Raw genomic sequence first — 14991 nt, 5'->3', positions numbered from 1 at the left:
GTCTGCAAGAGTGTCCTGATACAAAAGGTTGGGAGCACGTTTATCCGAAGAGCCCGATTCCTTCATCTCATTCCATGCTGTGGAACGTTTGATGTGCAGAACAGAAATTCCATAATATAAACATGATGACAGGGAAAACTACAGTTTGTGTGATGTTGGTTGTCTTGGCAACCGGGCTGCCAGGACGAGACGGCAAGATTACGTGCATGGATCCCAGTGGTAACCCTGTAGACTGGTGAGTTCAGATACTTTCTTTTTTTAGGCTCTCCCTTGTGTATGAGACCTGACGACCTGTGGAAAGTCGGATGGGACGAGAAGAAGGTTGTGGAGCTTGGATTCTTTTTCTCTTGCTAGGACCGGCCTGGCCCCTGTCAAATCTCACAAGACTTTGAAGAATCAAAACGGACCTTTGTTAACATAGCTACTTTAAATGTGTGTGGACTGCAGAGTAAGTTTAGACTAGGTGTATCAGAAGATTTTGTTCAGGACTTTGATATCGTTTGTTTGTCAGAAACCAAATGTAAATCTACTGAGGATTTGGAATGCATTTCTGGATTTCAGTTTTGTAATACCAGTGAGAAATTTGAAGCGTAAGTATGGGGGAGCCCCCCCCCCCCCACTTCCACCCCCCTGCCCCCCCCCCCCACTTCCGGCGCCTATGCGTGAGCTCCCCCCCCCCCCCCCAAAAAAAAAAAAAAAATAATAATAATAGTAATAATAAAAATAAATGAATAAACAAAGAAAATAAAATGAATATGTATATATATGAATAAAAGGGGAAAATTATGGCTACAAACGGCAGCTTTTGGACTGTAAAATGTCAAAATTTTCGAGCTCGCTCGCTTCGCTCGCTCGCATCCAGCAGTTGAGCCCGGTGCGCCTCCCCCTTAATTTCTAAAGCGAAAAACATAGCTACGACTGCAGTTGTTGGACTCTAGAATGTCAACATTTTCAAGCTCGCTCGCTTCGCTCGCTCGCATTGAATCGTTATGCCATTCTCCTAATGTTGCTGACAGTTATTGCCAGTAGTTGCGCCCGATGCCCCCACCCCTTAATTTCCAAAGCGAAAGATAAATATAGCTACAAACGGGAGTTTTTGGGACTGTAAAATGTCAAAATTTTCAAGCTCGCTTGCTTCGCTCGCATTGAATCGTTATGCCACTCTCCTAACGTTGCTGCCAGTAATTGCCAGCAGTTGCGCCCGATGCCCCCCCCCCTTAATTTCCAAAACGAAAGATATAGCTACAAACGGGAGTTTTTGGGACTGTAAAATGTCAAAATTCTCAAGCTCACTCGCTTTGCTCGCTCGCATTGAATCGTTATGCCATTCTCCTAATGTTGATGCCAGTAATTGCCATCAGTTGCGCCCGATGCGCCGCCCCATTAATTTCCAAAGTGAAAGATATAGTTACAAACCCCATTTTTGGGACTGTAGAATGTCAAAATTCTCAAGCTTGCTCGCTTCGCTCGCTCGCATTGAATCGTTATGCCATTCTCCTAATGTTGCTGCCAATAATTGCCAGCAGTTGCGCCCGGTGCGCCCCCATTTATTTCCAAAGCGAAATATATAGCTACAATTAAAACTCCAGTTTTGGAACTGTAGAATATCAAAATTTTCAAGCTCGCTCGCTTCGCTCGCTTGCATTTTATTGTTATGCCATTCACCTTATGTTCCTGACAGTATATAACTTGTCGATCGTTTCACACCGTCATTCCATAATCCATGTAAGGAAAACTTACAATGTTCCTCAATGACTGCGTTGTTGAATGTATCACATTCCGTAATGTATTTTAGTCCCATTATTGCTCACGCACACACGCACAAGCATATAAGACCGTCAAAATTACTTGATGGTTCCCCCCATGTTTCGACCCACCGTACGCCACTTGACATATATATATATATATATATATATATATATATATATATATAATAGATGTGTGTGCGTGTGTGTGTGTGTGTGTGTGTGTGTATTGTGTAACATATGCATGGTCTAATCTTGAGCCCCCTCCAATGTTTGCCCCCCCCCCCCCCCCCCCAATCCAAAACTGCTTCCGGCGCGCCTGAGCTCACGGTATTTGTGTGTATGCTGCTCTTGCCAATCTTATTGAAGCTATAAGTGACTCTTGTTCGGAATTTGTGTTTCGGTTGTAATGTAATGATAACATGTTTTGTACTCCTTTTATTCTAGGCACAGTTTATCTTACTTGCGAAGGTTCTCGTTTTCACCATAACGAAGTTTTTGACAACTTATCTGAGGATTTGGTAAACTTCCGAGTTAGTTTTGATTTGCCAGTGGTTTTAATTGGTGACTTTAATTCAAGAACTGGAATTTTAGGTGATTTTGTTAAGATTGAAGATTTGGCTGCTTTTGAAGTTGGGTTAGAGTTGGCACAGGATGATTTTTATGTTCGAAATCTGAAAAGAATCATGTCACCACAGGTTGCTTCAGTATGGATAGGTGTGTGAATAATAATGGTTACAGCTTGTTAGAAATGTGTAAAAGTCTTGATGTTAAAATAGTGAATGGTAGGTTTGGAATGGATGCTGGGATTGGGAATTATACTTGTCATACTGCCAAGGGGGAAAGTGTGGTTGACTATGTTACAAACAAACTATATTACAAACTTTCAGGTCCATATTATGGACATATTTTTATCCAATACCCATAGTGCCATTTCTGCTCAGATTTGTTTTAGCAATGACCTACATATGCCACTTGCCTCTAGTATCAGTATGTCAAGAGCGGGTGTGTCAGATGTATCTGATTCAGATGTTTCATTTGTTCCTCTTAAAGCTATGTGGAACAATGATTTTAGAGGTGATTATAAAATGCTTTTGATGTTGATATTATTGATGGTATTGAGGAAAGGCTTGATAATTTAAATGTTACTGCTGTTACTCAGGCAGATTTGGACTGTGTTGTCGATGATATTAACAGTCTGTGTGTTGATACTGCCAGATCTCTTGGAATTTGTAAAGATGTATAATGTGTGCGAAAAGCTCGTAATTCTGCAAGACCCCATACCCAAACGAGTAAGCCATGGTTCAATAAGTCTTGTGAATTGAGGAGGAAGGAATATCTTAAAGTCAAGCGAAGATTGAAAAGATAAATACCGTTGAAGCTCAAAATGAGTTGAAGATTAAAGCCAGATAGTATAAGAGATATCTAAGGATGTGTTATAGAAATTATTACAAGGATTTGCATTCAAGTATGCGTAATTTGAAAAACAGTAGACCCAAGAAGTACTGGAAAATTCTGAATGAAGCTACTAACTCTGCTGATAAATTTGGCAGTGTTTCCCTGGATGCGTTTTTTAGGCATTTTGAGAAATTAAGTACCAAGCCTGAAGACCCAAATGCTGAATTTGAAGACGAATTTGATCCGGCGACTTTTAGTAATTCAACCAATAGTATATCAATAAGGAGTTTACCAAAGAAGCAGTTATAAATATGATATGGAATTTGCGTGATAATAAGGCGTGTGGCGTAGACAACATTTTGAATGAATATTTGAAAAATTGTCCTGATGTATTGATATCCCTTATAGTGAAACTGTTTAATATTGTTTTGTCATCTGGTTTAGTGCCCTCGTTATGGTGTATAGGTATGATCAAGCCCTTGTATAAAAACAAAGGTTCGATGGATGACCCAGATAATTATAGGAGTATTACACTCTTAAGTTGTCTAGGGAAATTGTTTGCTTCATGCATTAATACTAGACTTACTGAATTTTTGAACTGTGCTGGGATTATTGGTGAAGAACAAGCTGTATTCAGAGGAAGCTACAGCACAATGGATCATATCTTCACATTACATGGTCTTATTGACTTGTATTTGCATCGTGGTAAGAGAATTTATTGTGCGTTTATAGACTATCGGAAAGCTTTTGATTTAATTGACAGGTCGTCTCTGTGGTATAAACTTGTTTCTGATGGTATTAATGCTAACATCATTAGGGTTGTTTAGAATTTGTATTTGAATGCAAAATTTTGTATAAAGTTGGGATATATACTTTGTCCAATTCTTTTGCTTGTATTATAGGAGTTAGGCTGGGAGAAACTTTTGTCTCCCTTACTGTTTGCAATGTATTTGAATGATTTTGAATATTATGTTAGTAGGTATTATAAGGGTCGTGATATGTGTGCTTCTGAGATTAGGAAAAATCTCAGTAATGATGACATTGAAGTATTTTTACGTCTTTATGTGTTACTTTATGCTGACGATACGACAGTTATGGCCGAGTCTGCTAACGAACTGCAGACTGCTTTATCAACTGTACACCAGTATTGTGAGCTTTGGAAATTGTCTGTTAACTCGAGTAAAACAAAGATTGTAATATTTTCTCGTGGAAAAGTGCGCAGATACCCCAAGTTTACTTTTGGTGATAGTTCCTTTAATGTTGTTAATGATTATATATACCTCGAAACTACTTTCAATTATAATAGTTCCTTCAATAAAGCTATCAATAAACTGATTAATCAAGCGGGAAGAGCCATGTTTGCTTTGATTAGCAAAGCGAAGAAATTGCTTACCTGTAGATATTCAGTGTGAGCTTTTTGATCAGCTTATTCCGATTCTATTGTATGGCAGTGAAGTGTGGGGGGTTTCAGAAGCTAGATTGCATTGAGATATTTCATAGGAAATTTCTTAATAGCTTGCTTAAATTAGATCTTGCATTGTGTACGGCGAAATTGGTAGATTTGCCCTCGCAAGTATACCGGGTGGAGATGCGTATTATTAATTTTGGGGAAAAAATTAGCCAAGGTAAAAAATCTAAACTTTCTTATACTGTTTACAATTTGCTACGAAAACTTCATGAAAACTGTGATTTTCATTTCAGATGCATCTTAAAAATCAAAAGTATTTTAGACAATTGTGGAATGCCAAACCTGTGGGATGAAGTTATTTCTTTAAATTTGAATTGGGTTAGGTCGTCAGTGGACCGTAGATTACATGATATAGATTATCATAAATGGAATGAGGAAGTTAATATAAATTGTTTATGTTTCAATTACAGAATCTTTAAACAGGAAGCTGGTTTAGAAAAATATCTGTTAGATTTGGAGGTAGGAGATAGGATATCTTTATGCAAATCTGCCAGTTGCCAAATGTCGTTATTCATCTGATCTATCTCTTGAAATATGTTCGTTGTGTAGCCAAGAAGTACTGGGTGATGAATTTCATTATGTTTTGGTGTGTCCGTTTTTCATTGATGAGCGTAAGAAATATGTTAAGAGTTACTATTACCGCAGGCCTAATGATATTAGATTAAATCAGTTATGTTAAGTCTATTAAGCAACTAAAGAATCTTTCAAAATTTTGTAAAATCATCATGTCAAAGTTCAAGTAATTTTTTTGTAAACTAATGTACACACATGGTAGTTAAAACTTTTCTTTAAAGAGTATGTTATGTTATTAGTCCGTATATTTTATTTCAATCAATTCTTGCCTTCACTTGCTTGCTGTTAGAGCTTATATACATGCATATATTTTTCTTTTCTTTTAATGTATATTTATATTTGTTGTGAATTTAAGATTGTTGATACTCACATGTATCTCTTCCATGCCCAAGAAGGGGCCGTTCAAGAAATAACAAAATCACTGTATCACTGTATCACTTCCGAGGCAATCTGGCTGTAGCTCATCTTTCCGAAGCGCAGCTGAGGAAAGATAGCGTACACATTCAGATCGCCGAGGAAGTGATAGTTTGTTTCATTGCCTGAAATCAAAAGTTGATTACTTGCTTTATATTCTACATCTATATTCCTGTTTAATTCCACATCTAAAATCATTTTTACTGTTGGGAACAAGACGGAAAAGGGGGGGGGGAGGGACTAAAAAATGACCCATGTCAAATGATAGACCACAGTGCAACGCACTTTCATTTCGCACGTACTCAAAATTATAAGTTATCACGCGTTAGGACTGTGTGGACTAAGAGACCTGGGGGGCGTTTCATCAACGAGTTCGTCGGAGTTTTCACCGACAAATTTGCTATCAGCCAATCAGACCAAGGATTTCATTAGCTTTTAACAGTTGTCAGTGTAAATCCTTGCGTCTGATTGGCTGATAGCAAATTTGTCGGTGAAAACTCCGACGAACTCATTGATGAAACGCCCCCCAGGGAACAAAAATGACTATCATCAAAGAGAGTAACGAACTTTTCTTCTTAGGTGATGTGCTGGGCAAAACTACGATTTTTCACGTGATCAACTCTTGACCAATCCAATAGCAAGATTCTTAGTATGTGGAACATAAAAATGGATATGTAGCAATGGTAGGTTGATAGTAATTTACAAGGATTTCTGATGTACTGAAAGAGAAAGATTGGGAAGGACATGGAGGAAGTATAGGAGATGGAGAGAACAGTATATTCTCAAACTACTCCTCTTTGAAACTTCAGGTTTATTGTCTACAAGCTACCTATTGTCCCAAAGAGCAGTGACCCGCTCATCAAGGAGGGCGTTGCTCACATGTACATGGATGTGAACAGCCAGTCTTTTTCACGGTCTACGGTCTCCCTCAGAGACACCAACCAGGCTGTGGCCCGAACGCTGCAACAAATTTACAAGAATCACAAAAGTCAGGTAGACCAGCATTCTCTTCAACCTTTCTTGTTCATATTCAAGAAGTATTGAGTTCACACCAGCAGAATCAATGATGATGTACACAAGGCATAGGATAGCGTATTTATTACGAATAACAAGTTACATGTATTCTGATGTAGGCTTGCACAGACCTTGCAGAATTGTTCGGTAACAGACATACAAGCCAGGAAACAAACAACCAAGCAAACAAACAAACAAACAAACACTCATAACTTTCACTTCAATCATTGACACGGACAACATTGCAACAAAAGTTAAGATAGGTAGAATCAACCCTCTGGTAGAACAGTGTCAACACTGAGGAGGCTACCCTGGATAAAGAAGACCATGGTAATCATCATTGTTAATATTCTTCTTCTTCTTCTTCTTCTTATTATTATTATTATTATTATTATTATTATTATTATTATTATCATTATTATTATTATTATCATTATCATTACTACTGCTACTACTACTATCATGATTATTACTATTATCATCAGTATCAATATCAATACCATTACTGACAGTATTATTATATCAGTCTCCTCTTCTTCTGTATGTTTCTTTTTTTCTTCTCCTTATCACAGGATGTCGTGTATGTATTGTACAACGACGAGTTTCCTAATGGAACGGTGTCCTCAGATAAGGGTCACACGAAAGGTAAAGATTAGTTAGGTCTTTACCGTCATTTAAAATTATTATCATGCACTAAACGTAACAATCTCTCACTCCTAGATCAATGACTGCTTGAATATTCAATGTTTAGAATAACCAGACTGATTGAACAAACTGGTACTTCACTATCAGGTTATGATTGGATTTGTTCACGAGCTTTATATCACGCAATTAACTTAAAAAGCATTTTATTGTGCTCCTCAAATCACCATAGCAACCATGCCCCTCTCCTTACTAATTGGTATATTTGACAATATTATTGTCAATTTATGAGTTGTTCTTCTTTTTTTTCTTCTTCTTCTTCTTGTTTCATTATCATCACGCAATATACCTTACAGGTGACGTTGCTTTCGACCATGAATCGGGATTCTGGTTGATTCATAGCGTCCCGAAATTCCCGAACAGCTCTGATCAGAGTTACGTCTGGCCATCCAATGCGGTATGGTTTGGCCAGTCCATGCTGTGTATCTCTATGAAGACTCCAGAGTTCGTCAAAGTTGGTAATGTGAAAGACTTTACATAAAAGTCATATGACCTCTTATCCTTCTTGTGCTGCTGCTAATTTATTATTATAGTGTAAGGTATAATATAAAGCGATAGTCACCAACACCACAACACATCCTCCTCCTCAATTTCTCCCATGGAACTGATGCAATTTTACTACTACAGCTGCTTTTACTTATATTACTACTTCTACTGTCACAATTGGTACTTAGCACTAAGACTATCTTTTAAACCGTTATTGTCTATTGTAACTTTTCCGATACTTACATGATTCATTACTCTCGCATTTGTGTTAACGTGTTTTATTGACCTTTTAAAATAACATGATAAATACTTAAAAGATCGAAGTGCTATGAAGTCAATTTTAAGATTTTTTTTTAAAACCGAACATAGTTAAAGGGGAAATGTGTTAATATTTCATAATTCACTGAGAGTAAAGAACACAATAGAGACAACAACAAACAAGGCATTTAAGTTTCTTCCACGTTCAAGGAGTGGATAATAATTGAATACAACAACTGAAGCAATTCTCTTGGCAAAATCGTATGACCCCTTTTAATGTGGACAGTATGAAAATAACAAAGGAAGAGAGAGAATACCGACGTCGTGTTTGAACCTAAACTTCAGAATCGCCCTCAATTATTACGTACAAAGATGGAAACGTCACAACTCAGACTAAGACGAAGGATGGATATCTGTACGTGAGGAAGTATGACTTGCTAACATCATTAATTCAAGGGATATATGAAGAGAGATTGAGTTACTGAAGCTCGGCCAAGTTGACTTGCGTGACACAAGAAGACAACATGGACAAGAAGACGAGATGTTGCGAAATTCTTCAAATTCATTGTCGTTTTTTATTTTGGGGGAAAACTCGACTTGTCGACCTTAAAAAAGGCTTCCAGTCTGTACTTAATCTACAGACTAATTAACATAATTTTCATTTGATTCCATGAACTTTTTCACAGCTCACCAGCTTTTGTACAACAACCCATGGGTATACGACGCAAACATTCCGCAGTCCTTCAGCGCGAAATTTGAGGACCTTGTCTCGGTCACCGAGGGACACCACGTCGAAAGCGCTCCTTGGAACAACTCGGTTGTCTTGACTTCTACGAGTGGACAAGATTTCACCAGTTATGCTAAATTCGTCAATTTTGGTGAAGGTAAAACAATTTTGCAATCGTAAAGAGTGATTTCACGTGAAAGTGATATAATGGCGGAACTGTTACGATGATGATGACTACGGTGATAAAGATATTGGTGTTGATAGGAACCTTCTGAAGTCATTGATGATGAAAATCATTACATGAAAACGATGACGATGAAATGTTCTACCCCTGTACAGGCATAACTATATAAGATATGATAATTGTTTCATGCAATGGACAATGCTGACCGTGGTCAGTGATGATGATGCCATGGTCGTCAACGAAGCACGACTCCGAGTAAGAGAACTGCTATTGCAGTCTCCGCCAGATTTACAAATTTACCCATTTAAAGAATTAGTGATGGAGCATGCAGTGTAAAAGAAATTGGAATTTTTACGAAAGTTGAAGTTAAAAAAAGTGATGATTGTTACAATGATAACAATTGAAATGAATAGAACAGAATATATTGTCTGCAGTGGTGACGAGTTTTCCTGTAGGAATTCAAGACTCGGATAGAAGAAGTGGTTATGATATCGATGATGATATCGATCATGATAGTGATTATGGTGATTAAAGCGATTGTGACATATCTGCATCACAAAATCTCGTGATAGCTAAAGCCAAGAAAGTTGACAAAGTGAACTGCAAGTGTTGTAGAGGAAACAATCATGTCGGTGAAAATGAGCAGATCGTAAAATATAGCTGATTACAAGAATGGAAAATTATAGAGTCAGATGGATTAAAAGAATATGCCAACAACGGACTGTTATACATTGCAAAAATGGGTTGGCACGACGACGTGACTTTGCAAAACTCCTCAGTAACCTGTAACCTGCTATCACGAAAAGAGATAAATTACCAGTTAACAACTTTATGGACTCCTTATAGATCTGTACTCTTACTGGGTGGCACCTGCTTTAGGCGACGATATGTCAAGTGCTGAGACGTGGAGGGGGTCGACCAAGCTACCGTCTTTCTGTACCGGCGTGTACAAGGTGCATGGAAAATGTTGAGTATATTACTTTTGATGGCGTTCTCACCTTCAAGTCGACCAAGGACCATTCTAAATGGGCAATCAGCGGGCACAAGAAGAGGACGTGCATAGGCGACATAAACAGGACTGTAAGTAGAAGCCAAGGTAATGTGCGTTTATGTGTTCAAGTTGTATATACGAACCATATACGACACTAAATGACGAGCTATATCTGTAATATAGGCTTTTCTTGACGTTTTTTTAACAGCGGGAGTTAAAAAAAATGATAGAAGACAGAAGCTACATTTACGATCGGTGAAAGTATGTTCTACGAGGATGTTTGTGCAACCTGAGAGACAGACAGATACATGGATGGGTATAGATAGAAGTAGGGTTTGTCTTCCGCTTGTAACTCTAGGGATTACCAACATTTTTGTAACGTGTTTCGTTGCCTATTTTGCGTGTTGCTTTTAAACAGGAAAGCCAGTTTAAAAGAGGAGGTGGGACTGTATGCTTCAAAATTCCCGCTGTCTGGACCGCCTTCAACACACCGATTGCAAACTTTCCCGCTGTCCCGCTTCCCTCAGCCATTCCTAACTTTTCCTGAAGTACGCTAATCAGGCAGTGACGTCATAATTACAATTTGCATCCTTGGAAAGATTTATACATTGTAGAAATAAATGACCCATGGTGGGTTTGCACATAAGACCTACAACTGAGATATCATACATTATTAAAACGTCAGTCTTCGGAAACATTTGTAATCTGGTCGTTGAACATCAGCAATTCCTTTTTGTTTTGTCTTTTTCTAACTGTATATTCTATAAAAAAAAAGAGTATCTACAGGTTATGAATGGCTAAGACATAGATCAACAGTTACACTGGGGAAAAGGGTCTCCATATGCCTATAGTATTCTTAATAAATCTTACCGAAGGTCGTCATTGTACGAAAATCACAAATTCAAACTTTAGTACGTATTGTTCCACATGTGAGGCAATTTGAGATGTCTCAATGTCATTCACACAAGTTTTCTGTCATTATGTATTTCACGGATTGTATAGATGCTGCTTTGTTTCCATGATCTAGAAACATAATTTGCGTTCATGATAATTATTATGTTGGCATTTGACACCACTTTCATATCCAATTAATGATTGAGAAATGCAATTACAGTGTGATGGGATATTTCTTATCGCTGTAGTAATGCGAAGTACGATGGTGTCTTGAGAAATTATACTAGCGCATAGTTGAACGCGGCGATTAGGTTATTTCATCGTTGCAGCACTGTGAAATGATAAATTGTGTATATAGGAAAATACAAGTTGGTGGCGGCGCTATGGCATAGTGGATAAGACTCCCGATTCCCGATGGAGGACCCACGAGTTCGAATCCCGCCCAGTACTTAGGTCATGTAGGTCCTTGGACAAGATGTTTTTACCCACCATGTCCCTCTCGACCCAGGTGAATAAATGGGTACCTGGCAACGCTAGGGTAATATCAATGGCAGGGCCATCTGGTGGAGCAGTGGCAACACTGAAGAGGCTACCCTGGGCAAATAATATCATTATTATCATTGAGTACAGTTGTGTATGGCGATAAGGTTATGGCATATTACAGTAGTGTGGTATGATATATGGTGCAATATCTACAATGTATTTGCTTACACAAAGAGAGAATTGATAAAACACGTCGCACGTCTCTCGATGTCCGTCCTAAAGACAACCAAGAAATGAATGCGGCTATCATAATGCTGTGCTGTATTTCAAAGGTTCAATGTCAGGCAACAGTTAAATCATTTTTGTTTGCATGAATTTTCCTACATTGGTTGTGGTGTAATCTCTGATTTATTTGCAAACACTTTGTAAATTTGAGTGATTGTAATAAAAGTGGGTAGGCCTACACAAAATCTGATCTCTTTAACATAATGTTTAGATATCTTTAAATAAAGTGAAAAGCATTATGACGTTCGAATGAAATGATAATGATCTAATGTCTTATTTTCTATCTTTTCCTCTTTGTATAACATTCTGTATGGTATGATGCTCATTCATTCATTTCATTCATTTATTTTATTTTGTCAAGGTACCGGGCTCAGCCGGAGGCTATTTTTCAGCCAGTCCGTGAATTAAAAATACACGATACACAATGAATTGTACAATACAATAGTTACATAACTGAAAATGAGTAAAAACAAAAACAAATCAAAACAAAACAAAACAAAACAGCACAGCATAACAAAAGTACAAAACTTAAGACCTACAAATATGTACAGAATATGATTATCAGAAATTATACAAAGTTTAAGATAATTGTCATATAAGGTACACAAATGAAATCAGCTAATTGTAGACTGATCCCCCCACTTATCTATACTAATCTCCGGTGTTTACTAAACTCAAATATTTAACGTTATGAAATTATTCACCTGTCTCCTGAAGTCGTTCCAACCAAGCCCTTTTATCTCATTCGTTAAACTATTCCAAAGTCTTACCCCACTAAACGACAAACTTCTTTTTTTTTTAATTCAGTACGAACTTTTGGTAATTGAAAATTGTTCATTTGGTGTCTAAGATTATACTCATTATTCTTAAATTGAAAAAGTTTACAAATGACATATAAGGTAACATTAACATTTCATGTGCGATCTTATACATTATAGAAAGAGTTCGCTTTTTCCTCCGAATTTCAAGTTTATCAATTTTCAGTTAACGATATATAGATTCAGAGGGAAATTCCCAGTTTACGCCCAGAACTATTCGAAGGGCACGGTTTTTGTAGCTTTTGAAGTCTGTTCTTTAGCCCTATCCCCATAGTCCCCCAGACAATATCACAATAATCAAATTTAGACTGAATTACGGACTTATAAAACACCATTGCAACCTTTTGATTTATGAAAGTCTTAATCCTCCTAAGTAAATAAATGTCCTTATTCACCTTTTTGATAACAGATTCTGTTTGACAGCTGTTTGAGCAGTCCAGTCCAGGTGTTCGTTTAACATGACCCCTAGGTATTTACATTTTCGTACTCGCTGAATTTGTTTTTGTCCTATATAAACGCTTGGAACGGAAGCTAGGTTGATTCGTTTCCTCGAACCTATCATCAGAAATTCACATTTCTTCGCATTCAGTATTAATTTGTTACCATTAAGCCATACATCAACTACTTAAAGTTCCCTATTCAACGTATCGACAACACTATTTGCATTCTTGCCTCGCGCATAAATTAACGTGTCGTCGGCGTACAAAGAGATGTTACAACCCTTCAAACAGGTTGACATATCGTTAACGTATATAACAAAGAGCAGTGGGCCGAGGTTGCTACCCTGTGGAATACCACACTCGATCGGTTGCATTGTAGACGATATACCATTAACTACAGTACATTGTGCCCGGTTCGTTAAGTAACTGTGGAACCATTTTAGTGATATTTCTCTAATCCCCAGACGTTTGAGTTTGGAAAGCAACAAATTGTGATCAACAGTGTCGAATGCCTTTTGAAAATCGAGGGTAAGTATTCCAACTACGTCCCCTTTATCGAGACAGTCAGCCCAATTTTGTGTTACATTTGTAAGTTTCGTCTCCATGGACTCTATGGAGTGTTTTGGTCTAAATCCAAATTGATTTTCACATAATAATGAGTGTTGTTTAAGGTATCCATGATAATTGTCTGAAAACGATTTTTTCAATTTTTTTTTGTAAACACGTTCAGAACTGATATTGGCCTATAGTTTCCCAGATCTAATTTGTCTCCTACTCTTAGATATTGGAGTTACTCTAGATAACTTGCATGGCACAGGTACCGTTCCTTGAGCGAGAGACAAATTAATGATATGAACTAATGGTTTAACAATGTAAGATGCTGTCTGCTGCACTATTGATACAGGTATGTTATCTAGTCCACATGCTTTTTTTTTTACTTGTAAAGTTTTAATAATATCTGAAACTTCGCTTTCACAAATTTCACTGAAATGGAATAAGTTTGTATTTGCATTTGGAGTGGTTTGCTTATCATTACAATCTTTATCTGAACTGATTTTAATGTTACCTTGAATCTTTTTGCCAATACTTACAAAATGTGAATTGAATAACTCAGCTATTTCTTTCTTATCACTCACATCGTTACCTTTATGTTTAATCTGAGTGATTGCACACAATCTATTTTTCTTGGGAAGTACGTATTGTAATGATTTCCACACGTCTCCTGATTGCCCCTTGCATGATTCTATTGAATTTGAAATGTAATGTCTCTTTGCAACTCGTATGCTGGTGTGTTTAACGTAGTCTTTTGTCATCTAATTTAACGTAGTCCTTTGTCATCTTATAAGATGAAAGTACAAGCTATGGTATAATGTAAAATGAACATAATTGGATTGGACGTGCTGAAAAGATATCTGACGAATATAAAGTATAAACGATGGCGGCGGGCAGTTAAGTATAGAGATCTTTTCACAAACATATTAACAATAGTGGAAGAATTGCGTAATGGCGAGAAGAAATTAATAAACATATTTTATAGTCTTTTTGGTAGACGCGTGTGTTGCTTTGGTTATTTTGTGGATGTCTGTGTATGTACATGTATTATGTATATGTATATGTATAGTATATGTATACCTTATGTATATATGTATATATATGTATAGATGAGTCTGCACGCACAAATATGGAAATAAAGAAAATGGACATAAGGGACAGGAGAAGAAACAAGGTGAGATGAAAACTAATAAAACTCTCCAACCCATTAACCAATGAAAGCATCGTACTGCTATGAGATAAACAAAACTAATCTTGTTTATTCAAGCCGACCCAGATCATCAAGTTTTACAGCATAACCCAAAATACCCCCCAAAGAACTCTAGCATAATCATGTATATGTATATGTATGTATGTATAATATATATACATATACATACATACATACATATATATACATATACATAATTATGGTTACCTGTCTTCATAAAGTGTGTGGAGATTTGAAAGTGTATATGTGCGTACATATTTGTATCTATATGTACATGTGTGTGCGCAAATGTTTAGTTATACGTGTTTGTACGTGTTCATAATTATGTATGCTTGTTTGTGATTGTAGG

The 14991-nt window shown here is 37.1% G+C and overlaps 1 pseudogene; it reads left to right on the top strand.

Annotated features, from left to right (window-relative positions):
• Nucleotides 1-149: 149 nt before the first annotated feature.
• Nucleotides 150-10507, top strand: LOC139727194 (plancitoxin-1-like; annotated as a pseudogene).
• Nucleotides 10508-14991: the final 4484 nt, after the last annotated feature.

The sequence above is a fragment of the Diadema antillarum genome, unplaced genomic scaffold (assembly GCF_040938485.1).
Source record: "Diadema antillarum isolate AM-2024a unplaced genomic scaffold, OU_Dant_1.0 seq00000122_RagTag, whole genome shotgun sequence".
Classification (NCBI taxonomy): domain Eukaryota; kingdom Metazoa; phylum Echinodermata; class Echinoidea; order Diadematoida; family Diadematidae; genus Diadema; species Diadema antillarum.
The sequence above is the reverse complement of the archived record's forward strand: the minus strand, read 5'-3'. Positions and strand labels throughout refer to the sequence as shown.